Below are 22,568 nucleotides of genomic sequence, written 5' to 3'. Positions count from 1 at the left end.
GAGACAAAAGCTGGCTAGAGTCTAGAGTCATCATTTCCTCAGCTCTGCAATCACCTTACAACTTAGGACCATTTTCACAGTGGAGACAGTTGTTAAAAGTTCTGACAAGCCCTGCGGTAACCTTTGATTACAAAGCCACTCCAGAAAGCCAAGGCTCTTGCTTAGAATTGGTTTGAATTAAAAATGAATCCCATTATTTTCCCCTAGCTCCTCAAAGATGCAGTTCATCACTAATTGTGTTAACTCTGGCCTCTCAAGAAACACACTTATTTGTTAATTCAGCTTAGGAGTGTACATCTCCCTGGATGGTTGCTGATTCTGTGTTCTCTTTGTTTGTGTTTCTCTTTTTTGGGGGGCAATCCTAGCTCATTGAAACCTCTGCTTCCTGGGCTCAAGCAATTCTCGTGCCTCAGCCCCCCAAGTAGCTGGGATTATGGGTGTGCAACACCATGCACAGCTAATTTTTATATTTTTAGTAAATACAGGGTTTCACCATGTTGGCCAGGCTGGTCTCGAACTCCTGGCCTCAAGTGATCTGCTCGCCTTGGCCTCCTAGAGTGCTGGGATTACAGGTGTGAGCCACCACACCCAGCCTGCTTTGCTTATGCTTCTAATAACTGGAAAGAACAACTCTGGAAGTTTCAAATATATTTCCAAGGCACAGGCACACTGGAAGCCCGAAAATGGGTTGGGGCAATTTTAAATTTTGAATTTCAAATTAAAACATCATAAAGTCGCTACTATTACCACTAAATTTGGTGCGGATACTGTCTGAATCTACTTCCACTCTGGCAATGATACACAATTACAAGTTTCAAAAGAATGTAGCCATCATGTTAGTTCTGATCTCAGCAGAAGAGGGAAAGGGGACATAAATTGGTTTTGGTGGCTCTTCTTTAATGTAGCAAAAATAACAAGCAAAGCATCATTGTTGAGAAGAATGCTTATATTTAGTCAGAAAAAAAGCACAGCTGGAGATAAATTACTTTTCATGAATTCTATCTTCTTTATTACAGTGTCAGAGATATATTCATTTAAATAAATTAGAGCATCCACGGTGTGTTACTATGCTCCAGGCATTTATTAGATGTTGTAGGTACTAAAATAAAATATAAACGTTGCCCTCAAGCTTAGCTTCTATAGGAGGGTCAGATGGAGTAAAACTCAAGAAGTCAGCCACGTACAAAAAAGTACCACACAATGCTTTCCAGAAATTGGGAGGAATGCGATTCTACTACAGAAGCATGTGATGCCTATTCTAAAATATATAGATTCTTGAGTTAAATCTTAATTACCCCCAACTGGAAAATGCTCTACATTTCAGGCCATAATAATGTGTGTAAGGCGAGCAGCTCTAGTGGAAATGGAAATGCATTAGAGAAAATGTCTAATCCCTGAATCGAGATTCTTGTCAAATATTAGGAGATCAGAGGAAGGCGTTTTTAGAGTGTGGATAATCAAAGGTCTTAATGTACTGATTCTTTAGCCTAAGTTAACTAACAAAAGGCAGGCTGATTTCCAGGATCTGCAGTTATGTTTAGAAAGACTGTGGCCTCAGAGGGGAACCAAAATAACCCTGAAATAGCTCCCTGCTCTCCTAAGAGGAAAGGGTTACTCTGGCAAGAGAAGGAATTTCTCAGTAAGTTGAAGCAAAGATTTAATTAAAAGACAGTGGCCTACTTTACAAGATTCCTTTGGTGAAAAGATGGGGAAAACTTAGACCAGATGAATTCCTTTCCAGGCCATATAGGAACTGGATAATGATTTAAAATGAATATGAGTCGGGCAGGCCACAACTCTAGAGGTTTGTAAAATAAATCTTTCAAATGGGTGGACATAGTGCTTCGAAGTCCAGGATTCATTATAAAAACTAATAATCATTGTAGTAAACTAATTCCTAAAATAAAATACAGAATGTCTTTGTGTTAACCTGTTCATTTAGTCTGAATGGTTTTTTCTGCATTTGGTCTGTTCACAGAAGATGACCCAAGGTCATTAAGGAATTATTAACATAACTTTATCATCAGCACAAAATGAGATTATTAATACCATGAATAATGATAACCAAAAACAGAGTCTCATATCTTTTTGGTAGTGGTGGCAGTGAGCACTGTGTATCCTATTAATCTCTCTATCAAGCCTATGAGACTATCCAATTATTATCCCTGTCTCAAAGATGAGGAAAGAGATTGAGACAGAGTAGGCATTTAGCCCAACTTCACAGAGGCTTTACAAAGCTCAGCCACGGATGGGCTTACCACCAATCAAACGGAAACACCATGTTGTAGGAAGTATACCCACTGGCGTCTTCGTTTCTATTGCAGAAGACCTAAGGTGCTAAATTCAAATCAGACTAGCTCATACCCTGGACGTTTTTCAGCTTAGAAGCTGTGTGTCTGTAGAGTTAACCCAAACAGAGTCTCCAAATCAACAACTGATGCATGCAAAGTTAAACTAAAAGCCAGTTTGAATGAGTAATAATGTAGAATAAACCAGATAAATAAATACTTTGAAATCACCGTTTCCCAGCAATGAAGTTGCGGCCAACTGCTGAAATAGGAGAACAACCTCGTGTTTTCTGGAAAAGAAACACAAGAGAAAACAATTTCAAAATTCGGAACTGGATTAAAACTGCAACAGTTAAGGGTAAAATGATCATCTTGTCATTTACTTATTTAAGATTTGGCCAATAGTAAGCAACTGAAAAATGATGATTTAATTAGCCTTTACTGCTTTAATACTATAATAAAAGAATGTTAAAAAGCAAAAGCTTGGCCGGGCGCGGTGGCTCAAGCCTGTAATCCCAGCACTTTGGGAGGCCGAGACGGGTGGATCACGAGGTCAGGAGATCGAGACCATCCTGGCTAACACGGTGAAACCCCGTCTCTACTAAAAAATACAAAAAACTAGCCGGGCGCGGTGGCGGGCGCCTGTAGTCCCAGCTACTCGGGAGGCTGAGGCAGGAGAATGGCATGAACCCGGGAGGCGGAGCTTGCAGTGAGCTGAGATCCGGCCACTGCACTCCAGCCTGGGCGACAGAGCGAGACTCCGTCTCAAAAAAAAAAAAAAAAAAAAAAAAAAGCAAAAGCTAAAACTTGCTCTTAAAATCCCAGACCCATATGTTATTCCTAATTTTCTACATGCAGAAAAGTAAAAATGATGGCATTAATAGCATGTAGTAATAAATTATGTCCATACTTCATTTTAATCATTGCTGCCTTCTAACTCATTTGCACCAATGATAACAGTAACTAGGGTTTATCAACAGCACTGCACCTGCACACCTCAAACACAGACCTCTAGAGCCCATGTGCAATGTACATGGATTAAGCAAAAACAAAACTGGTTGCATGCCTCAAGAAGATGACAGTCTTTTCAGCAAAAAAAAAAAAAAAAAAAAAGGTGAAACCAAATTGTGTGCAGACATGTGATAATTGTTATATTTAGCTATATTATTTAATGTCTTCATCTTGAAATATGCTGTATTTTTGTTAACATGGCTTCTTATGCTTAAAAATAAAACTATCACTTATAAAGATCACTTCTCCAAGAATAAGTGTGATTTGAGTTTGAGGAATGTAATCTCAAATCGAAAATTCTGTTTTTGTAGAACTGTGTATCTAAGTAGACATCTGAAAATATGCTAAGTGGAAGTAAAAAGCATGGGTAGTTAAAGAATGAACCTAATAACAAGACTGAATTTTCTCTAGAGAAATATCCACTGAGGGAAATCGGTGCCTCCTCTCCCCTCTTCTCTTTTTTGGTAAAGTTTAAAAGAGAAAAGAAAGCTATTTCTTAGAAGAAATGAAAAGCAAAACAACATTTGAAAGACCAAAGAGTCAAGCCGACAACAAGCAAGGTGGTAATTCCTCCCTGAGCTCCAGTGTCAGACTCCGCAGTGTCCAGCAACACAGGAACCCCCAGACTCTTAACCCATGTAGTCTAAAAGCCACTCGAATATGAGAAAAGAGAAAAGCGCAGCAGAAGGCGAGAGGAGGTTCCATGCCAGAGAGGCAGTAGAATAGTAAAGAACACATTTGCCGAGTCCACATGCAACAAAGAAAGGCAATGGACACTCTCTTCTCTTGGCCTTTTGCTGGGAAATCCCCCATCCTGAGCTACTAAACACTATGGCTCAGCAACACTGTGGGTGCCGGGACATTTCCTCACCAGTCTGAAAACCTATCATTTATAAAACCAGGAGGATGCATTTCAAGCTCTAAACAACTGCATTGGAAACAAGTATTTGGGAATAGTACCCAAATAGTACCCAAATGTTCAAAAGTGGAGAAAATTATTTTGAGAGGCTGCTAGTGGTGTCTAAAACACTGCCAAATCTGTTTAATAAACACTCACTGATAAATCTCTGTGCTATACACAAGGGGCACACAAAGGCAAAGATAATAAGGCCCAGTTCAGGAGCCCAAGTTACAAGTAAGTAGCACAATACAGAGAGACACAAGGGATAAGAGGAGTATGAACAGGTTGTGATTACAGTACAGAAAAGAGTAGGATAGTTTGGCTCTGGAGGGCACCATTCGTGCTTATTCTCCAACCATCCCTTGTGATAAAACCCAAACCCCTGGCATTGTGGCAATCTCCCTTTCATAGTGCCCAGCCTTTCCAGTGTCATCTCATCATCCTCACTGCCCTCCTGAGTCCTCCATGCCTCTGCCACCCTGTCTGTTTTAGAGGCTAACCAACCAATATAGAAGAGTGAATAGACTAGGGGCACAGGGACCCACTGAGATGTGTGCTCCTTCAGCCGCGCTCACCAGTGTAGGTGAAGACGTGGCATGGGGAGAGAGCTGGGTTATACAGGGTTGGGGTTTTGCTAGTGAGTATATCTAATAGAGCACTTGTTTTTAAGCTGGAAACTGCAGTGTGCTTGTAAAGAGTGGGTGAATCCTGGCACCTGAAAGGTGGGTCCTCCAACTTGTTCCAACCTCCTGTTCCACTGTGTCTTCAGCCGGTCACATCCTTCTCAGTCCTCTCCTTCCTTTATTTAGAATCCAATGAGGAAATAACTATAAACACCAATGTAAAGTACATGCTCTAAAACAGGACTTTCAACCTTGCCCTTGCTGACATTTGGGGCTAGAGAATTCTTTGTTTTGAGGGGCTAGCATTTCCTGCCCTGAGTTGTAATAAACAAAAATGTCTCCAGACTTCAACAAATGTCCCCTTAGGAGCAAAATCATTCCCAAGTTGAAAATCACTGGTCTAAAATGAATGATGACTTATTAAAACACAATAATCTGAGCATAGTGGCTCACACCTATAATGCCAGCTCCTGAGGAGGCTGAAGTGGCAGGATTGCTTGACCCCAGGATTTGGAGGCTGCAGTGAGCTATGTTGTACCACTACACTCCAGTCTGGGCGACAGAGCTACGGCATCTCTTAAACAGAAACACACACTCACATACTCTCATATTTATATCTTAACTTTCATATCATGCAGAAAAACAGTAATGTGGATGGGGACCACTGGAAAAGGCATAGATGAGGGAGTGGGTGTATGTAAAAAGCATCTGTTGTATTCTTGGCCCTGCATGAGGTCAGCTATCTTATTCAATAAGCACAAAACACCCTGTGCTTTTCTCTGCGTCACAGCAGCTCTAAACCTTGAGAAGCAATGATTTAGTGCATGCTGACCATGTTATTAAAAGCAGAACTCTTCACAACAAAATAAAAAGTATTGCTAGATATGCCTTTCCTTCACTTTCAGTAGACTGAACACCTGACTCCTTGAGAATGATCAGCACATTTTCTTTCTTTCTTACTATTATTATACTTTAAGTTCTAGGGTACATGTGCACAAAGTGCAGGTTTGTTACATATGTATACAACATATGTATACAACATATGTATACAACATATGTGTACAGCATATGTGTACAACATATGTGTACAACATATGTGTACAACATATGTGTACAACATATGTGCCATGTTGGTGTGCTGCACCCATTAACTCATCATTTACATTAGGTTTATCTCCTAATGTTATCCCTCCCCCATTCTCCCACCCCACGACAGGCCCTGGTGTGTGATGTTCCCCATCCTGTGTCCAAGTGTACTCATTGTTCAATTCCCACCTATCAGTGAAAACATGTGGTGTTTGGTTTTCTGTCCTTGTGAGTTTGCTCAGAATGATGGTTTCCAGCTTCATCCATGTCCCTACAAAGGACTTGAACTCATCCTTTTTTATGACTGCATAGTATTCCATGGTGTATATGTGCCACATTTTCTTAATCCAGTCTATCATTGATGGACATCTGGGTTGGTTCCAAGTCCTTGCTATTGTGAATAGTACCACAATAAACATATGTGTGCATGTGTCTTTATAGCAGCATGATTTATAATCCTTTGGGTATATACACAGTAATGGGATGGCTGGGTCAAATAGTATTTCTAGTTCTAGACCCTTGAGGAATCGCCACACTCTCTTCCACAATGGCTGAACTAGTTTACAGTCCCACCAACAGTGTAAAAAACAGTTCCTATTTCTTCATATCCTCTCCAGGACCTGTTGTTTCCTGACTTTTTAATGATTGCCATTCTAACTGGTGTGAGATGGTATCTCATTGTGGTTTTCATTTGCATTTTTCTGATGGCCAGTGATGATGAGCATTTTTTCATGCATCTGTTGGCTGCATAAATGTCTTCTTTTGAGAAGTGTCTGTTCATATCCTTTGCCCACATTTTGATGGGGTTGTTTGATTTTTTTCTTGTAAATTTATTAAAGCTCTATGTAGTTTCTGGATATTAGCCCTTTGTCAGATGGGTAGATTGCAAAAATTTTCTCCCATTCTGTAGGTTGCCTGTTCACTCTGAAGTGTTTTTTTGCAGTGCAGAAGATCTTTAGTTTAATTAGATCCCATTTGTCAATTTTGGCTTTTGTTGCCATTGCTTTTGGTGTTTTAGACATGAAGCCCTTGTGCATGCCTATGTTCTGAATGGTATTGCCTAGGTTTTCTTCTAGGGTTTTTATGATTTTAGGTCTAACATTTAAGTCTCTAATCCATCTTGAATTAATTTTTGTATAAGGTGTAAGGTAGGGATCCAGTTTCAGCTTTCTTCATATGGCTAGCCAGTTTTCCCAGCACCATTTATTAAATAGGGAATCCTTTCCCCGTTTCTTGTTTTTGTCAGGTTTGTCAAAGATCAGATGGTTACAGATGTGTGGTATTAATTCTGAGGGCTCTGTTCTGTTCCATCAGTCTATATCTCTGTTTTGATACCAGTACCATGCTGTTTTGGTTACTGTAGCCTTGTAGCATAGTTTGAAGTCAGGCTGCATGATGCCTCCAGCTTTGTTCTTTTGGCTTAGGATTGTCTTGGCAATGTGGGCTCTTTTTTGGTTTCATATGAACTTTAAAGTAGTTTTTTCCAATTCTGTGAAGAAAGTCATTTGTAGCTTGATAGGGATGGCACTGAATCTATAAATTACCTTGGGCGGTATGGCCATTTTCACAATATTGATTCTTCTTATCCATGAGCGTGGAATGTTCTTCCATTTGTTTGTGTCCTCTTTTATTTCACTGAGCAGTGGTTTGTAGTTCTCCTTGAAGAGGTCCTTCACATCCCTTGTAAGTTGGATTCCTAAGTATTTTATTCTCTTTGAAGCAGTTGTGAATGCGAGTTCACTCATGATTTGGCTCTCTGTTTGTCTGTTATTGATGTATAGGGATTCTTGTGATTTTTGCACATTGATTTTGTATTCTGAGACTTTGCTGAAGTTGCTTATCCGCTTAAGGAGATTTTGGGCTGAGACGATGGGGTTTTCTAAATATACAATCATGTCATGTGTAAACAGGGACAATCTGACTTCCTCTTTTCCTAACTGAATACCCTTTATTTCTTTCTCCTGCCTGATTGCCCTGGACAGAACTTCTCACACTATGTTGAATAGGATTGGCAGCACAACACATTTTCATGGCAATCAACTTCATTCTGTGATATCTTAGGACATTTCCACTGCCAACTTGTCCTGTGGTTGTTTTCATCATGATTGGCCCACATGGAGTCCTAGGCATAACCATGATATATCTATTTTCCTCAAACCACAGAGAATTAGCTATATTTAGCCTGCAGATTTGTAAAATGGAACTGGTTACAGTCTGCTAGTGTCCTAAGTGAGGATGACAACGCTGTGGAGTGCAGAGCAGTGTCGGGTGGTTACATCCTAACTTACACTACCAACCTCTCTGAGAGCATCAAATGAGACAAGGGACAGGATTCTCAGATGGAATTTGATGTTGGTCCTTTCCCCTCCTGATCCCCGAAGGGCCTGGTGGGCTCAACAATCTCTAGTAAATTCAGCACATTCAGGTCCAAAAGCATCCTTGAACAGGGATCTTCCTTAGCCTTGTCTACTCAAAAAGACCGGGAGTGGCTTTTTAAAAACATGTGTGGACATGCAGTTCTTCCTAGTTGGCTTTTTCTGATTCTGTCCAAACACAGTCACATCTCCCATGCTAGTATCTATCCAAATACTTTCTTTAAGGAGAATGTCCATGTGTCAGCCACTATTCTAGGTGGGGGTTTCGATATTGACCAAGACAAAATTCCCTATCCTCATGGATCTTTCTAGTGGAGGTGGGAAACAAACCCACCATCTAGCAGAACAGCTGTGATCATCACTGAAGAAAACCACAGAGGCGCTATGGGGGTAGCAACTGCCTGGGGAGTGGGCACTGCTTTGAGTTGGGGAGTCAGGAAAGGCATCACTGAGAAAATGTTGGTTGAGCACAGACCTGAAAGTTGGGGTGAGGCAGGTCAGAAGGGGCTGGTTCCACTGGCCCCTCCATGTGCCCACCTTGGGCACCCCTCAGAGAGCTACAGCACGCCTGGTGCTTCCATGCCCACTGCAGGAGAGCACCGGCCAGGTGTGGGCACACGTGCAGACATGTGATCCAGGGAAGGTAGCAAGATTACCAGCTGAGAATGAGGATGGAGAGGGAGGTATTTGAGGTTTGAGGAGAGGGCACAAGAAGATGATCCAGAAAAGGGGAAGAGTAAACAGAATAGCAGCACAGGGACCCGCTGAGATGAAAGTGGAACCTGTGTGCACAGTGATGTGTGCTCCTTCAGCCACACTCACCAGTGTAGGTGAAGATGTGGCATGGGGAGAGAGCTGTGTTACGCAGGGTCGGGGTTTTGCCAGTGAGGATCATGATGAAAGAGGGAGCAGCAAAGAACCTGAGGGTGGATGCAAAAGAATAATTATAACACGAGATCATGGAATCTAAGCTAGATAACTAGGAAAGGAGAACTGGAGAGGTGACAGACAATGAAAATTAGTGGGATCACTGGATGGTGAGTACTGGTGGGCCATGAATGGTTGGAGTTAAGGTACAGAGGATAGGAGACAGAAGGTGGTGATCAGAGGATGGAATGGTTGGGGAGAGAGTGGATTAGGCGCTTGCTACTTAAAGTATGGCCCCAGGACCAGCAGCTTCTGCAATATCTGGGGACTTGTTAAAAATGGCAGAATCTCCGATCCTACCTCAGATCTACTGAGTCAGACTCTGCATTCTAATAAGATCCCCAGGTGATTCACACTAAATTCGGGGAAAAACAGCCTTAAACCACTGTCACATCTGCACCATGCTGGCTCAATTTGCAGGCAACCAGAAGCCACAGACACCCTATAAAAAAGGGCTAGTGAATAGCATTCTGAGGTTAGGAAATTCCCTGGGGCTCTGTTTCCCCTTCAAACAGCTCCACTTTAAATTGTTCATTTTGGTTTCTTGGGTTTCCATCCAGCTGCCTGATGCTCTTGTTCTGCCAGGCCTTGCAGTCTTATGATATGGTTAGCGGGCTTGAAATTCAATTTCCCAAAGAACGCTGCTCCTCCAAATGTTGGTTAGCTTTCCCTCCCTGTCTGTAGGCAAAAGAGACCTCCTTACTTCCTGCAACCAGGTATCCATCTCCACTCCAGTTTGCCTGCGAGAAGGCAACCAGATACTTAGTGTCCCCAATTCAGCCTGTGTAATTCCATGTGCCCATACAGATCTATTCCAAGACACTAATGCAAAATGTATAGTATTGCCATTTGTGGCTTTTTAGAAGTTTAGCTTCCTGCTATAATAATTATTCAGGGTTTTGTATCTTCTAGTATGAGTAGACTGACTTGCCTCTTTATAATTTTATAAAAAAGAGAAAACAGTTGTATATGACATTAGAGTGAAAGAAGAGGTTGAGTCTAGCTAATGGAGGCTTTGCCTCCTTACAATCTTTACTCCTAATAAAAAGAGTGTGATATTTTCATGAACCCAGACACAACCTCCTGTACAAACACTTGCATGTGAAATAATTTAGAATCTTTAGCTTCTTTCAAGACAAATGATTTCAGATGCTGTCACGTATGAGTTTAACTACAATTACTAATAATCATCAAGTACTATTTGCAGACACCATGCTATACATTCCATACATCCTCATCTTATTTAATGCTCACAAGAATTCTATGGGATTCATACTATTGTTATGCTGGTCCTACAGATGGGGAAACTGAGGCCTAGAAATGTGAAATGACACAGCCAGTGAGTGGTGGAGCCAAGTTTCAAACCCAAGTACACCTGATTCCACAGCGACTCCTCATGCACATACACAGGATAACACACAGCTAAAGCCCAAGAGTGTGGCACACACAGCTCCCTCCACATTCCCACATCTCTGAGCATACACATAGTCATTACTAAATATTATATGTGCCTACTTAAGTTGAGAAGGTGTAAACAAGGGTCTCTAATCTCACTATTGGTAAATATCTGATACAGAGACCCTTGCTTAGATGTGACCATTTTCTAGATCTGTGAAAATTCTTGTAGCTCTTGCTAAGCTACAACAATCAATGAAATGAGCCATCTTGGCATCACTCTGCTAACCTGCGGTACAGTTATAACAAACTGGCTCATCACCATGGTACCTGAACACAATCTCTGTTGGTTGGTGACCTGGCCTCCAGGAACAGAACCTGTTTTGCTGTCAGGAGAAAATGCCAGCAATGACCTCTCATCTGATCCTTTCCCACACCAAGGTAGATCAAGTCCTCAGGTCAGTTCAGCAAATGCAAATGTGTACAGAAGAAACAGAACCAAATCCACAGCTTCCCATGTGAATTATCACAAGGCTTTGGACACACCAGTTTCCTTCTCAGCATCACCTAACAGCCCATGATTCAGAGACAACAATGTCCAGCTCTGCCTCCTTTGCTTCCCAAGGATGGTGTGAGGGTGACTAGATGGGCCTGCGGTTCTTGGGTAGGAGGAGCTGAGGTTAATTTAATAAGCCTGTGTACACACACAGTGCTGAGAAGCACAAAGTCTAGCCAAGGCATCTGCATATGGTAATCAGGGTTAGGCATCCAGGGCCAATAAAATATTTCTTTTTAAGTCAGTGAGGCCAAAACAGAGCAAACAACAACATTAAAAGTAGCCTGAGAAACTGATCTTCCCATTTCCAACCCCCATCTGCAAAATAGAAAGAGAAATCTCTTGCTTTTATGTAAAAATTATAGGGCAACTTCTTTGGTTCCTCAGATTTTGAAAGGAAGACAAGCTGTAAGAAAATAAATATCCTAGGGCCCAGGCTAAGTACATACTTTTTAAAAATTTTATTGTGTTCTATATCTGGGTGAACATTTATTATTCAATATTTATTACCGCCTCAATATTTATTATTGTCTCTAGGCATATTTCTCTGTCTTAGGTTGTCAAGTCTGATAAGGCAAAGACCAAATCTACTTAGTTCTTCTGTAAAGCATGGGAAGCTGTTATGCATAATTAGGCACTTAAAGAGTTTTTGATGAAGATGATTATGAAGAATAAGAATGCTTAATACCATGGTAGGCATGTTTCATGAAACCTTCCTGTCTTTTCTAAAATGTCAGCCGACTGCACGTTCATAGAATCGTACAGTTAATGGAAGCTTGAGCTTAGAAATCGTGCAGAGCTTGCTAAACAGTGTGTGATCTGCAGACCAGCAGCATTGGCACCACCCAGGAACTCATTAGAAAGGCAAACCCTGGACCTCGCTCCAGACCTACTGAGTCAGAATCTGCACATTTAACAGGATGTACATTAAAGTCTAAGAGGCACCAACTAGAGAACCATCAAGGTCAACTGCTTCATTTTAGAGTTGAGAAAGTTTGGGACCCAGACAGGCTAAGTGATTTGTACGCCCTTCCATACCTTGACCTGGGATTTGTTGCTCTCTATTCCAACCTTCTACAGCCTCTTCTCCTTCAGGAGTACTCCTCCTTGCATTTCTCTTCTGTGGGCCTATGGGAACAAAGCTGTAAATAAATAACAACCCACAGATTGCAGGGAACACTGCAATAATGGTAATATTTGTTTGCCTCAGTCTTTATTCTTTTCCTCACTCACATTTGAATACTAATTGTCACCCTCCTAACATATAACTTTTATGGAAAAAACATTAATTTCTTCAGGTGTAAAGAGATTGGCTGTACTTTTGTCCACAACTAAGTTTTTTTTTAACATTTAGAAATCTGAAAGGAATTTGTTGGATATAAAAGAAAAATGCTGTCTTGAAGAAGATATGCCTTAAAACCAGCAGAGATTAACCAAATAAATAACACAAGATGTGGAGTAATGGATTGAAAATAATATGAAAATTTTGCTAAAAGCGAAATGTTCAGATTGGTTAGAGACAAGGACAGACTGACCTGTGTTCCATCACTTCCTAAATAAACCCTGGGAGAGACCACCCTATCAAAGAGAGTGAGAATGGGACAGGCTTACTTAAAAGCCACTCTCCTCTCCCTCAAGGCATGACCTTCATAAGAGAACATCATCCTATCATTTGGGATCAAACCCACGTAAATGAAATGGATCAATACAAATCCATGTATTATTTCTGACATGATCATTGTTATAAATGTACTCAGCAAATGTCTTGAGGTAGAGAAGTAGGAAAGTACATAGAATGTGTCCGCTAATTTATCTTCTTCAGTGCCAGAGTTTCTGGGTTTGAAGTACTTAGTTGTATGTGATTTTTCATATACTTATTTATTGAGTTAAGTGGGCTTAAACTTTTAATGTGTTTAATAAAATCAGCTGCAAAAGTATTAAAACCTACTACTAAAGACATTTGGTAGACAAATATCTAGAAAGAATTGAGGTCAATCAATTTCATTGAAATTTGAAGGTTTTTCTTCTCTATCCCTTAGTTAAGTAGGGATAAGAACTAAGGCCTTCTTCACCAGGGCAAAATACCTTCCTAACATATTATAAGTCATAAACAGATATACTTTGGAAATGAGAAGATTTGGGTTTAGCACACAGACTGAACCTGAAAAATCATCTAAGGTTGGAAACAGGTTCTCCAAAGAGGAACATCTAAGTTTCTTTGGAAAACAGACACGTTTTCTTTGGAGAAAACACACATTGACAAGGATCTCAAATGCAGGCAATCCTTTATCCTTGCTTATTATTCCTTTATCCTTCCTTATTTTCTCGAAATTTCTTCTTAGGCTCCTGACTCCATACACTAAGGGACAGGCTATTTAGATGACATTGTAGGTACAGAATAAAAAGAGCAATTGACCAAAAAAAAAAAAAAATTGTCCAGTGCAGAGATGCTGCTACTTACTGGCTGTTTACACTAGGAGGGAAACACTATTATTATTCCCATTTCACACACGAGGAAACTGAAGCATTCAAAAATCACTTATTTGCTCAAGGCTACACAGTAGTATGGCAGAGTGAGGCAGAAACTAAAAACACACGGTCTGGTTCTAGAGTACAGATGCTTTATTCAATATTTATTTCATTTTTCACCCCTTCACCCACTTCCTTATCTTCCATCTTGCCTGCAAATGCTAGAGTTCCACCTACAGTGGAATTATAAGCTAAGAAGTCACTGATCTCCTGGTCTGGTGAAATCCTAGCCAGGACTCAACCTTCGCAGGCCTCCCCTTCAAGTAACGATAACACAGATTAGCAACCAGAGGTCGGACAGGAAGAGTCTACAGATTCCATCCCAAGCAGCCTCTCCATTCCCTGATTCCCCCCTCTTTCTTTCTATCAGATCAAACACTAGTTTCTGCATTCATACGGGAGCCAACAAGTAGCCACTTCTTCAGGAATCACATGCCCAGCCTGGAAGGTCATCCCAACACCACTCACGCAAACAAGGCAGCCTCCAGTATCTACTCCTCGATTGGAAAGAAAAAACCAAAAACACTTCTGACTGTAATATAATTTGCAGGATTATTATCCTCAGACAATATGAATTACTTAGGAGTTCAACGTCAAACATAATCATTTCACTTCTGGGCGTCTACTCTGTAATGAGAATGTGCTAGGCACTACAAAGACTATCAACAGGAATAACTTATTAACCCTTCCCTCATGGCAAATTCCCCTTCTGCGAAATTCTTTACTTCCATTTCCTACTTGGTCAACTATTTCACACTGAGCATATGAGACTCAGGAGAGACACTCAGAGTTGGGCCCCTTAAGAGAAAGGCCAACAAGGGTGGAGGGGCCTTGAACTGTAGAACTGAAAATACTTCAGTAGAAAGCCAGACAGAGAAGAAATATTTATTATTATTATGCATATCACATGCCAAGAAGCAAAATCAATTTATTTCACTTATTTATTTATTTATTTATTTATTTATTTATTTATTTATTTACTTTGAGACAGGGTCTCGCTCTGTTGCTCAGGCTAGAGTACAGTGGCACGACCATGGCTCACTGTAGCCTCAACCTCCCAGGTTCAAGTGATTCTCCCACTTCAGCCTCCCAAGTAGCTGGGACTATAGGCACATACCACCATGCCCGGATAATTTTTAAAATTTTCTGTAGAGGTTGAGTTTTGCCATCTTGCCCAGGCTGGTCTCAAACTCCTGGGCTCAAGTGATCCTCCCATCAAGGCCTCCCAAAGTGCTGGGATTATAGGCATGAGCCACTGCACCTGGCACAAAATCAATTTATAAGCACCTCATTGAATCTCCAGATAAACTACTAGAAAGTCTCTAGAAAGGAATGTTAAAGCAATTGTAGCAATAAACAGAGTGACTGTGCAATACTCATAATTTCTAATTTAAGAAATATTGAAGGAGACATATTCTATTTCCTGTATGCCTATTTTGCTTTAGTGACTAGTCTTCATCAACGGACTAGTGATTTCAGCACCTTCAATTCTATGGGAGTCTTGAGTTTAATAACTGCAAATCCACTAATAATGGAGATTTTCAGAAATATAACTTTAAGTAGTTTATAATCAGGAAGAATACAACCCCCCAAATTGCCAAGATAAAAGGTAAAACGTAAAAGCCATGATTTGGTGTGAGGTGGGCAGAGGCATTTCCTCTACTCTAAGAAAAACAACAGTGTTGCACAATAAAAACCAGCTGATGGTTGGCTGTGGTTTCTGGGTAAGGAGTTGTAAGGACAGAGGCAAACAACCTCAATTAAAGAGGCAGTCCCTAAACATCCTATATCTAACTCCTTTGGGAGAATTTAGAATGTAAACCCAGTGTTGGCAGATTTTCTTATTTTTCCTGAGAAGCTAGAAGCCTGGATTTTTATTATCTCACAATGTCTAAATATATACTGCTAATGTGAATAATCTACTGCCCAGCACTAAGTGGGCAGACAAAATATGCTTGAGGATCAGGTCTGAGGGCCATTTGGAATATGGCTTCTCCCAGGTGTGAGTAGGATGGGATTTTGATAGGAAAGGTCTTGACTTTCAGTCCCACAGCTATGACTCTGTGACCTAGGAAAAGTGCTTAAACTTTCTGAGGTGAGTGTCCTGCTGCAGAAAGATACTTGGATACTAATAGTCTATGTAGATAGGCCAAAGAGTATAGTCACTAGGAAAGGATGCAGACTTTGGGACCAGACTGTCAAGTCCAAATGTGGCCTCACTACTCATCAGGGCAAATCATTCCACCTCCCTGTGTCTCAGTGTGTTTTTCTTTACAATAATGCTGACCTCACAGGGTATTTAGGAGTTAACAAATATTATCTATTTTTAACATATATGATTGATAAAACAGAATCCCTCACCTTCCTTCCCAATCCCCAAGCAAAAAAAAAAAAAAAAAACAGACTTCAGAAGAGGCAACTTTGTACTAACATCTTTCTGAACTTGGATATGCAAAGTTCTTTATATATGGTATAGCATTGTGTTTTCAAATTGATGTAGTTACAAGAAATTTTAAAAAGTTATTTTAGTTTTTAAATTAAATTTTAAAATTTTAGTTATAGATTCACAAGCCGTTACTTATAATAAAGAGGGATCTCACGTACCCACTGCTCAGTTTCCCTCGCTGGTAACTTCTTGAAACACTATAGTACAATATTACAACTAAGGTATACACATTAATAGAGGAAAGATATAGAACACTTCCATCACCAAGTATTACTCATGTTGCCCTTCTGTAGGCCCACCCACTTCCCTCCTGCCCCACCACATCCTTAACTCCTAGCAATCATGAATCTCATCTCTATCTGTACGATTTTATCACTTAAAGAATGTTATATAAATGGAGTCATGTTACATGTAGCCATTTGGGACTGGCCTTACTCACACAGCATGGCTCTCCAGAGATTCACACTAGCTGTTGCATATATCAATAGCTCCTCTGTTTTATTGTGGAGTAGTATTCCATGATACGGATGTACTGGTTTGTTTAGCCACTCATCCATTAAAGGACATTTGAGTTATTTTCAGTTTTGACTATTACAAATAAGGTTGCTATAAGCATTAATACACAGGTTTTTGTGAGAATGTATCTTTATTTCTCTGGGATTAAATGCTGAGGAGTGCAACTGCTGTATCTCAAAATCCTTGGCTGGGTGAAGTGGCTCACGCCTGTAATCCCAGCACTTTGGGAGGCCGAGGTAGGCAGATCACCTGAGGTCAGGAGTTCACGACCAGCCTGGCCAACACAGCGGAACCCCATCTCTACTAAAAATACAAAAATCAACCGGGCATGATGGCACACGCCTGTAGTCCCAGCTACTCGGAAGGCTGAGGCACAAGAATTACTTGAACCCAGCAGGCAGAAGTTGCAGTGAGCCGAGACTGTGCCATTGTGCTCCAGCCTGGGCAACAGAGCGAGACTCTGTCTCAAAAAGAAAAAAAAAAAAAATCCTGAAATTACTTACCTCTGCAAAATCCCTTTTACCACATTAAAAAATAAAAATAAAAAAAGAACCTGGTTCACTAGTTCTGGGAATCAAGACGTGAACATCATTGGTGGGGGAGCCATTATTCGGCCTACTGTGCTCATCTCCTTTTATCTGTAGGGTTCAGTCTTTTGTTAAATGTGGCAAGTCTTCAGCTATGATTTCTCAAGTACTTTTCCAGCCCCTCCCTCTTCCTATGCTTAAGGGACTCTAATGACACAAGAGATAGATGTCAAGTGTAGTTCCACAGGTCCTTGAGGCTCTATATTCTATTTTCTTTCTAGTGTTGAGACAGAATAATTTTGATGGTTCTCTCTTTACTGATTCTTTCCCCTGACCCCTGCATTCTGTTGTCCAGCCCATGCACTGAGATTTTTATTTTGGTTACTGTATTTTTCTGTTCTAAGATGCTCACTAGGTTCTTCATTATATTTCCTATTTATTTCCTGAAGTTTCTATTTTGTCATTTGCATCCAGCATGTTCAGAATTCCTCAATGATGCATTTTTATGATGGCTGTTTTAAAATCCTTAGCAGACAAGTCTAACATCCCTGTCATTTTGGTGCTGGCCTCTGTTGACTGCCTTTTTTTTTTCTTCATTCATTGTGAGATCTTTCTGGTTTTTGGTATAACAAGTGATTTTTTTCATTGAAACATTTTGGGTATTATGTTATGAGACTCTGGATCTTACTTAAACTTTCTATTTTAGTTGCTTTCCTCTGTTACCACTCCAACAAGGGAATGGGGAGACTGTGTTATTATTGCTGGTTATCCTGATGACTAGGGTTGAATCAGGTTCCCTACTACACCTCCCCTGATACCTGAGGCTGATGCATTTTTACTGCTAGGTAGGGGTGGGAGTTCCGGCTCTCCATCGGGTCTCCAACAATACTTCCTGGCTGGGAGAAGCAGTGTTTCTGGTTCCCACATGATGTCCACTGACACCTCCACAGTCGGAGAGGAAAAGGGCTCCTTATTACCGTCAAGAATTGGGGAGAGTAGAAACCCAGGTTCTGCATGTGGTTTCTACTTACATGGGGTTGGGGTGGAGGCTTTTGTTACTACGCAGCAGAAATGAAAGCCTTGGCTCCCGACTCAGTTTTCTGCAACACTACCCAGTGGTGAGGGCTGGGGTGCCTCAGGACACCTCAGCCCTCAATTTAGAGCTGGCAAGGGTGAAAGTCTAGGCTTCCCTATCAGCTTTTGCTGGTAGGGTGAGACACGTTTTTTTTTTTTCTGTGGGGTTTGGCTAGAGTACAACAGTTATTATCTAAAAGTTTTCCATTTTGCTTGGCTTTACCTTTCCTGGTCCTCTGGTTTCAGAAAACAGATTTTTCATCTTTTACTTATTTGCTTTTGTATGTGCCTGTTGGTGTCTTCTGCTCGCTGCCTTCTTCATCAGGAATATATGGAATCTCAGTCGGTGTGGTGGCTCACACTTATAATCCCAGCACTTTGAGAGGCCGAGGTGGGTGGATCACTTGAGGTCAGGAGTTCAAGACCAGCCTGGCCAACATGGTGAAACCTCATCTCTACTCAAAATACAAAAATTAGCTGGGCATGGTGGTGCATGCCTATAATCCCAGCTACTTGGGAGGCTGAGGCAGGAGAATCACTTGAACCCAGGAGGAGGAGGTTGTAGTGAGCCAAGATAGCACAACTGCACTCCAGCCTGGGCAACAAAGCAAGGCTCCATCTCAAAAAAAAAAAAAAAAAAAAAAAAAAAAAGGAATATATGAGCTCTGGGAAATATGATGCAAAAAGAAGAAAAGCCAGAGTAACTCACTATTGTGTACTGCCTGGGTTTTGAGTTCTATAGATATTCTGCCATCTTTCCTCTACTTTCCAGAATCTTCTTACGTTTGTTTTATGTACAATGTCTAGGAATTTTAGTTGTACTTAGTGGGAAGAACAGGGAAAAGTATGTCTACTCCATCTTCCTGGAAACAGAACAAATTCTTCCTTTAATTTTGAGGTTAAAATTAGAAAGCTCGTTAAGTAAGGACATTGGATTTGCTATACTGAAAAGGCTACATCCAATAGTAGCAAAAGTTTACATAAAATCAATTTAAAATACTTTCAAAATACGTTAGGAAAAACTTCAAAACCATGTATTTAACCCTTCAGAAAATCAATTTTAAAATAATATATTTAAAAGTTCTCAAAAAGTACTCAAATGATGTTAACTTTTTGTTTTAAGATATTTCAAGAAAATGAAAGGAAGCGACTTTTTCTATGTGGGTGCCATTTTGCAATTATTACCCTTAATACGAGAGGTTTTTAGTTTTCTTCCTACTTTGGTAATCATTTGAAGGCTTCTTTCTTTCCTAAGCTGTCTATAAGAAGTGGCTACACAGGTCTTATGTAAGATTATATTTATATTATCTCAAAAATGTTCTCCCCGATGGCTTTTTATGGGATTTAAGAGAACTGGATGTACATTACGAGTGTCAGTCACTATATTATAGCAGATAAGTTCTAAAAATTACATCTATTTTCCTTTAACCAACCCTTTATTAAAAGTAAAATGTACAGAGTGGCAAAAACACAGTGAAAAGTAAATGGAAATCTATGTGAAATACATTAAGATGAAGTCCATTTTCTTTTTTCACAGTTCAACATGAAAGGTTACTGTTAAGAAATTTGAGAGAAAGTATCAGAATCAAATAAGATACAATAAGTGGCAAGAAACGTATAAATAAAAATACCCTTCAAATTGATGAAGGCACTTTAAAACAATCTAGGAGTAGCTCTGAATTAAAATGGTTGTTGGGCCTTTACTTGGAATAGTTCTTAGAAAAATCAGGGCTCTGATTTTAAGCTCCATGTGCCAATTAGAAGCAAATGGTGATTCCTCGGGCTAGACTCTAAATTCATCACGTTATTGCTTCATATAGCCATTTTCTCTTCCTTCGTTGAACAGAAGGAAACTGCATGGTACAGTACTCAGTGAAATGTAAAATAAGGATTAACAAGCCATTCTGGAGATTTAGCAAAATGAAGCTTCATCAACCAGCTTGACTCACAGCCAATCCAGCAAAAAGCACCCTAGAAAGAAAACTAAACAGTGAAGTGACAAGTAGCACAAAAAATTAAATAACTCAGGCATTAAAATCATGAAAAGGTGCATTGTGTTCTGTGATCAACCAAGCCCATTACTAGAATAACAAGAGTCCGTGCTGTACTAAATATGCAAGTCCAAAACAGCCCGCTGGCCTACCGTGAAATCTGCTTTGGAAAGAAAACAGTACATTACCCTACCTATCTTCACAGAAGTAAATTTACCAACAGAGAGGAATAGAAGAATATATAGGACTTTGTGAGGATTTATTTTCCCTTTATGTAAAAAGGACACATGACACGTCCTTACAGGGCTGAGGTATAGCAAAGGCTATGCCATCTCCAGGTGTCTGAGACCTAGAAATAATGTTGAATAAATTTGAGTTTTGTTTGGTCAGAGTAAGTCTTTCATATGCAAAACTGAATTGCTAATAGAGTCAGGTAAACTTAAGTACACAGTCAATATTTGAAGTCTTTGAATGCTTAACATTATAGCACGCATTTTGGTCAATTATTTTTTTTTTGTTTAGGATCTTTTTCATATACAATTCTAATTCTTCTAGCAAGTAGTTACACTTTTAATCTGGCTTGTTTTTTCAGTTTATTTCATAATAAAATTTTGCCTTATTTAATAATGAATATTTACTCTAAATCAGAATTTATTACTGAGAGTACTGTAAAAAGAAGTCATCTAGTTCATTTTTTCATCTTCAGACAGGAATACGTTAAAGTAGTTCAGGGCAATCATGAGTAGTTCTTACTCTCACTGTTAGGGAAGAAGGCAAGAAATGTGTGTGTGTGTGTATAAAAGGATGCAATAACAGGACATAAAAGAAAAAATATTTGAAGCATATAGAAGTGGAATAGTCTCTGGAATATATAAAAATACCTACATATTGATAAGAAAAACACAAACAGCCCAAACAAAAAATAGGCAAAAGACACAAACAAATGTCTCTCATGAGAGAAAGCACAAATTGTTCATAATTGTAGGAAAAGATGTTCCACCTCATTGGCAGTCAGGGAAATGCAAATTGAGGCCCATATTAAGATATTATTTCATATCTACTAGACAAGCAAATTTAAAAATATAATGTTAGGTTATGGTGTGGAGGAGGTGCATTGGGATACTCTCATTTACTGCTTGTGAGAAAGTAAACTGATATAACCACATTGAAAAAAGTTTCTCATTGCCTTTTAAAACGTACATGTCTATGACTGATGATAAGCACTTCTACTCTAAGGTACATGGCCCACAAGCTAAGAATTACTTTTATATTTTTAAAGAGTTATAGAAGCGGCCGGGCACAGTGGCTCATGCCTGTAATCCCAGCACTTTGGGAGGCCAAGGCAGGCGGACCACGAGGTCAGGAGATCGAGACCAGCCTGACCAACATGGTGAAACCCCGTCTCTACTAAAAATACAAAAATTAGCTGGCCATGGTGGCATGTGCCTGTAATCCCAGCTATTCCGGAGGCTGAGGCAGGAGAACTGCTTGAGCCCAGGAGATGGAGGTTGCAGTGAGCCGAGATCACACCATTGCACTCTAGCCTGGGCAACAGAACAAGACTCTGTCTCAAAAAAAAAAAAAAAAAAAAAAAATTGTAGAAGCAGCAGCAGCAACAGTGACTATATGTGCCCTTGTAATGCTTAAAATATTTAATACCTCACCATTTACAGAAAAAGTTTGCTGACCCATTTTACTCTTGCATATTCTTTGCATTGTGTTAATAATAGAACAGGATGATAAAATCCAAATGTCTACCAACAGGAGAGTGGATAAGTCAATTGTGGAATATTCATACAACAGAACTCTATTCAGCAATGAAAATGAACCACAGCTAGATGCAACATACTGTAATCTCAACAATAACTGAGTAAAAGAAGCAAGTCACAGGACACACTGAGTAGGACTCGACTTGCACAAAGTTACAGAACAAGCCCAGCTAATGTTTCAGGGATAAGCGCATGCATGTGGCTCTATGGCTATATGAGAACAAACCCTCGGCTGCAAGGCTACACTGCAGTCAGTCACCTGGGCTGGCCAGACACCCCGCACTGGGGCTGGAGACCTAAGTAAGTCATTTTGTATGTTGTCCACTATGACTTAAAGAATTTTGACAGTTTTAGGAAAGGGAAGACATTTGAGGTGTCATTGGGCTCCTCCTAAATACATATCAAAGATCAGTGGAGAAAAATACTGATTTAAAGCTTAAGATTTCTCAGAACCAACATTTACTCTAATTTTAAAATACTTTGGTACTCTCTAATTACCTCATTCTTTTTTTTCCTAAAATGACTCCTCAATATCTATTATCTCAAGAGAGCTT

The 22,568-nt window shown here is 40.0% G+C and overlaps 1 protein-coding gene across 2 annotated transcripts in view; it reads right to left on the bottom strand.

Annotated features, from left to right (window-relative positions):
• Positions 1 to 22,568, bottom strand: part of PAG1 (phosphoprotein membrane anchor with glycosphingolipid microdomains 1) — a 141,386-nt gene that overhangs the window by 95,150 nt on the left and 23,668 nt on the right. The window contains exon 2 of one of the 2 annotated variants that reach the window (XM_050802231.1): positions 2,509 to 2,578. The gene's annotated coding sequence lies outside the window, so the exon portion shown is untranslated. The remainder of the gene's footprint in view (positions 1 to 2,508; positions 2,579 to 22,568) is intronic. The other variant, XM_050802232.1, reaches the window with a different exon arrangement.

This window comes from Macaca thibetana, chromosome 8, assembly GCF_024542745.1.
Source record: "Macaca thibetana thibetana isolate TM-01 chromosome 8, ASM2454274v1, whole genome shotgun sequence".
Classification (NCBI taxonomy): domain Eukaryota; kingdom Metazoa; phylum Chordata; class Mammalia; order Primates; family Cercopithecidae; genus Macaca; species Macaca thibetana.
This window is presented reverse-complemented; position numbering and strand designations above follow the sequence as displayed.